The 6075-nt window shown below is 48.3% G+C and overlaps 1 pseudogene; it reads right to left on the reverse strand.

The window, feature by feature from the left end:
* Positions 1-5569, reverse strand: part of LOC121303739 — a 48031-nt pseudogene extending 42462 nt beyond the window's left edge.
* Positions 5570-6075: the final 506 nt, after the last annotated feature.

Raw genomic sequence — 6075 nt, forward strand, 5'->3', positions numbered from 1 at the left:
CACACTGCAGGAGAGAGCACTATGTACCACCAAAGAGACAGAGAGAGCCCTGAACCACATTGATGGAGTGACAGAGAGAGACCTGCACCACACTGAGAGACAGAGAGAGAGCCCTGCACCACATTGAGTGAGAGAGAGAGAGCCCTGCATCACACTGAGACAGAGAGAGAGACCTGCACACACTGAGACCAGAGAGAGAGGATTAACCTGCACCACACTGAGACACAGAGAGAGAGCCCTGCACCACACAGAGTGACAGAGAGAGCCCTATACCACAAAGAGACAGAGAGAGAGCCCTGCACCACACAGAGTGACAGAGAGAGCCCTATACCACAAAGAGACAGAGAGAGAGCCCTGCACCACGCTGAGTGACAGAGAGAGCCCTGCACCACACTGAGAGACAGAGAGAGAGCCCTATACCACACTGAGAGACAGAGAGAGAGCCCTGCACCACGCTGAGTGACACAGAGAGAGCCCTGCACCACACTGAGTGACAGAGAGAGCCCTATACCACAAAGAGACAGAGAGAGAGCCCTGCACCACACTGAGTGACAGAGAGAGAGCCCTGCACCACACTGAGTGACAGAGAGAGACCCCTGCACCACACTGAGTGACAGAGAGAGAGCCCTGCACCACACTGAGTGACAGAGAGAGAGCCCTGCACCACACTGAGTGACAGAGAGAGCCCTGCACCACACTGAGTGACAGAGAGAGAGCCCTGCACCACACTGAGACAGAGAGAGCCCTGCACCACACTGAGACAGAGAGAGCCCTGCACCACACTGAGTGACAGAGAGAGCCCTATACCACAAAGAGACAGAGAGAGAGCCCTGCACCACACTGAGACAGAGAGAGAGAGCCCTGCACCACACTGAGTGACAGAGAGAGCCCTATACCACAAAGAGACAGAGAGAGAGCCCTGCACCACACTGAGACAGAGAGAGCCCTGTACCACACTGAGTGACAGAGAGAGACCTGCACCACACTGAGAGACAGAGAGAGAGCCCTGCCCCACACTGAGTGACAGAGAGAGAGCCCTGCACCACACTGAGACAGAGAGAGAGAGCCCTACATCACACTGAGACAGAGAGCCCTGCACCACATTGAGTGACAGAGAGAGAGCCCTGCATCACACTGAGTGACAGAGAGAGAGACCTGCACCACACTGAGAGACAGAGAGAGAGCCCTGCACCACACAGAGAGAGAGAGAGAGTCCTGCACCATGCTGAGACAGAGAGAGAGAGCCCTGCCCAACTCTGAGTGACAGAGAGAGAGCCCTGCACCACACTGAGAGACAGAGAGAGAGCCCTGCATCACACTGAGTGACAGAGAGAGAGACCTGCACCACACTGAGACAGACAGAGAGAGAGCCCTGCACCACACTGAGTGACAGAGAGAGAGCCCTGCACCACACTGAGTGACAGAGAGAGAGCCCTGCACCACACTGAGTGACAGAGAGAGAGCCCTGCACCACACTGAGTGACAGAGAGAGAGCCCTGCACCACACTGAGTGACAGAGAGAGAGCCCTGCACCACACTGAGTGACAGAGAGAGAGCCCTGCACCACACTGAGTGACAGAGAGAGAGCCCTGCACCACACTGAGTGACAGAGAGAGACCCCTGCACCACACTGAGTGACAGAGAGAGACCTGCACCACACTGAGTGACAGAGAGAGACCTGCACCACACTGAGTGACAGAGAGAGACCTGCATCACACAATGACAGAGAGAGAGCCCTGCACCACACTGAGACAGAGAGCCCTGCACCACATTGAGTGACAGAAAGCCCCCCACCAAACTTTGTACACTGGAATTATAGCCAGCAAGCTTCATCATCTAATCCAGCAGCAGCCCCACAGCACGCTGAGTGACAAAGAGGTAGAGAAAGGGACCCCAGGTGAAGGAGCCAGCAAGGCTGGGAGCACATGGCATACACAGCAGAGAAAGGAAGCCGACCAAGGGTACACACACAGACATGCAGAGGCACGGACACTGAGACACAAACACAGACAACCAGGGCTATGAGCAAGTCACACACAACAAAGAAAATACGCCGACCACAGAGGCACCAACACTGAGCCTGCAGCAAGTCGTAAAAGGAGCTGGAACTGAAGAACAGGAGTTGACCCTGCACGCGCGCCTTCAGCCACAGCACTGTGAGCAGCACAGCTACAGCGGGACAGCAAGGGAAGCGCCTAGTGAACTGAAAGGTACTAGGATCCCTGAGCCCAGCGCACACAAGGAAACAAGCTAACATGCCACAGGACTTCAAGGAATGCTTTGAGAAATGAAATCAAAGAAATACTGTAAATCGCACAGAACTTTCTCATAAGTCAAGTGCAAGTCAAGCAGCTCACAGCGTCGTTTACAAACTTTCCTCCCTCATCAGACTGCGCGGGACCAGATTAAAAGGGCTTCCTGGTGCATGCTGGTCTTCCAAAGAGCAGGGTCATGGCCTCTAAATACAGGAAGTGAGGGAGGAAGTGAAGAGGGAAGGAAGCCAGGCTATGAGGAGACAACGGGCCAGGCCGCTGTGCGATGGACCAGGCCACTGTGTATAAGAACGTGAGTGAGGAGGGGGTCGGGAAAATACTGCTGTGCTCAGACAATGAGAGAGATTGTTGCAAAGCCACGAGTTTTATATCCAACACCAGCACTGGGAGGAACGAGGGGTTTTCACGTTCCAAAAATCTTTCAAAATGCATTTCCAGATACTCTGAATTAACTGGAGAAGTATAATTCCTACCCTATAAAAGGTTACAAAAAATCTCTTCTAAAATAACCCCGGTGACACCTACTAAAGAAAGAAGTTAAACACTCACCAAATACGTTGTTTTACATGCACTGGAAAGCAAAAAATCAAAAACAAAAGGCATGTCTGTGTCCACCAGAAATGACATAATGGACAGAAATGAGAAATACAATCACAACGTGTTTTGCCTTGCACCGATTTGCCACTTTGCCAGAATCTGCGCAACAGTTTCTAAAACGGCAAGTGAAGAGACAACGTTTGATGTTTTAGATAGCAGGAAGTGAAGAGAGCAGATCTGGATTCTCACACAGTGATCTCTCCGAAACCTCTGAGGTTGCTTCAGGTCTGGGAGGAGGCAGAATCAGGGGGGCACAGAGGGCTTAGGTCTGCCAGGGTGTCCTCGGCTCACCGCTCACCAGCGACCCCTGTAGTCTGGCCGGGCGCCTGAGGCTTGCCTGTAAGCTGCGTTACATCCATTATTCTGACACCAAAGACCGGAGGAAAATACACAGAAGAACAGATACAAGTAGCTACTAAATCACTGAAATGAAGAGCAAGATTAACGAGGACCCTCCTAACTTCAGACGACCTCTCTGTCTCCAGTCCCAGCAAACTCATTTCAAGCCGTGTCTATTTGAATCTGGAGTATCTGTCCCAGTACTGAGTAGTGATGCTGCTGTCTTCTAACTGTGGGGATATTGAATAGAGCGCTCCAGTTTGCATGTGCCCTCACAGTCAGACAGACTGCCCAGACTGTGCCACAGCACATAACTGTTACAGTAGTCTCCGGCTAAGAGAACACCCCTCGGGAAGCAAGAGAAGCGTTCTCTCGGCCAAAGTGTCGACCACTAGACACAATATGAAATCAAGCAATAAATAAATATGCACGCGGATCAAAATATGAAATTAACAGAACACATAAGAGAAAAGCAATAGGCAAGTGTATGTTAATAAACTATAATAATGAAGTAGCACACAAACTAAATTTTACACTGTCTAAATTAACACAGCACCCCTACACACACTAAAAAATTCACCAGCACTAGATTAATTCAGATTCATGTACAGGACAAGCATTCAAGACATGCACAAAATTACTGAACAGAATGGTGAAGCAACTCACCAGAACGAGAAATCTTCCCAAGTCTGATCACAGACAAGTGGAGTCCAGTGTGTAGAGTACAGTGTGAATAGAGTGTACAGATATTAGGTATTTGGCAAAATGAATGTCATTTAAAACATACTGAAATCAGCTACCTCTGTCACACACAGAAACAGCAGGCAGACTCACACTGATAGAGTGACACACACAAAGACACAGATATGCACAGGCACGCACAAGCACACACAAACATAGGCACACAAATACAGTGTGAAGCAGCAAAGGACAGGGCCTGGCTCCAGTGCCAGCACTGGGGTTCAGGGCAGTCGGCACTGAAGGGTTAATAGGACACCAAGCTTCCTGACTCCACTCAACTCACTAACACTCTCCCCTCCCCCTTCTGTGCCACACACACACATCACACCCACAAGATCTCAAACAACCTGCTACCTCAGAGAGGAGAGGGAGGGTTAGGGTCAGTTTAATTCTGCACTGGAGTGCTTGCTGTTTATATATCATCTTATCAGCTTTAATCCTCCATAAACACACCCTGCCCGATGCAAATCATGTGCTTATGCATGCAAACAGCTCCGCGGGTCTCATTTTCTAACTAGGTGTCTCTTGAGTGCACAGATGATACCTACATGTCACCAACGACACAAGCTGGGCCGCACACACGCATATCAACGCGTGTCATGTGTGCGTCCAAAACTCAACATTAACCAATTGAGGGTTATTTGATCTTTGATAAAATGAGTTTTGTATTAACAAATGTAGCAGCAGCACAGTCGTGTATATGATGCGGAGCCACAGGACAACAATACGGAGCGCGTCCCTGCTCCGTCCCTGCTTTTACACAATGCAAAACACCGTGCGTTAATAACACATCATACACATGCACTATTATATAATACAGATATCGCATTACCTTCAACTAGCTGTGTATAATTGCACTTCATAATACCATAATGAATGCTTCCGAGAGCAATCAATACTCTAAGATTAGAATTCCAAGAGCCGCCTGAGCAAAACCGAACCCACAAAACGAGAATGATTATCATTGTGTGATAAAGAGAGGGGCCCACAATGGCAGTGTCGGGACTCCTGCATTCATTCTGTATGGGCCGGCCTTGTATCATATACAACAAGGACCCCCCCAGTCCCCCAACCCAACACACCCCGCCGGGAAACCAAGCGCCACAAATCATAAACACACAACAATAACTACTATAATCATCATCATCATCATCATCATAATGTACTTACATGATCTGCATTCCGTTCATTCCCGGAAGGTAGCGCTGATCTGGTTGACATGTTCCCGAAGTGCGAGTGTGTCTATTCAGTGATATTTGTATCGCTCTCTCTCTCTCTCTTTCTCATGTATATATTTACTGAGTCTGTTCACTTCTAAAGGACACAGCAGTCATCCTCTCCCCTCTCCTGAATCGATGGATGTCGCCTGTGCGTCCCCGGGGTTCTCTTCCCTGTACAGCCGGGCTGCGTCTCCTCAGTTGATCCGCATTTTTGGGTGGTTGGGGTGGGGGGGTGTGAAATTAAAAAAAAAAAAACATCCAACAACGACAAACCCAGACTAAACGATCAGCGCACAACGTTCGGGAATGAGGCCACGATTTCAGAGCCTTTGCATTATTATTATTATTATTATTATTATTATTATTATTATTTATTATTATATCTTGATAACAATATGAATAGTGACAACAGCAGTACACACACTTCCTCAATTTGTATTGTGCGCATCGCCCGAATGTAGCGGCTTACATGTACAAGAAATAATAATAATAATAAATAATAATAATAATAATAATAATACAATGTATTACAATATACTCCCCTGTTTTATTAAAAACATCCTCGCGTTCTGCTATTGAAAGATAAATAAACGAACCGACCCCCCCATTTTGCATAAATGTCTCTCTCGCACACAGTCTATCTATTCAGTTGCCAGTGCAAAAACATTCAGAGATATTTACAAGATCAAATCCGCGTTTAAAAATCACACCGGCTTTCCTAAACTGAGGGGGGATAGCTTCGATTAAAGACGGACTTCATCTCCGCCACAGGGACTCCCTTGCTTTTTAGAAGGTGAGTATGTATCGAAATTGTTCAGTTAAAATATATCCATCTCGGAGCCATAAGAGAGAGAGGGAGAGAGGGCGAAGGAAGCGCGTCAGGAACTGCTTGGGCAGGGCTGGAA

This window comes from Polyodon spathula, chromosome 35 (assembly GCF_017654505.1).
Source record: "Polyodon spathula isolate WHYD16114869_AA chromosome 35, ASM1765450v1, whole genome shotgun sequence".
Taxonomy (NCBI): Eukaryota; Metazoa; Chordata; class Actinopteri; order Acipenseriformes; family Polyodontidae; genus Polyodon; species Polyodon spathula.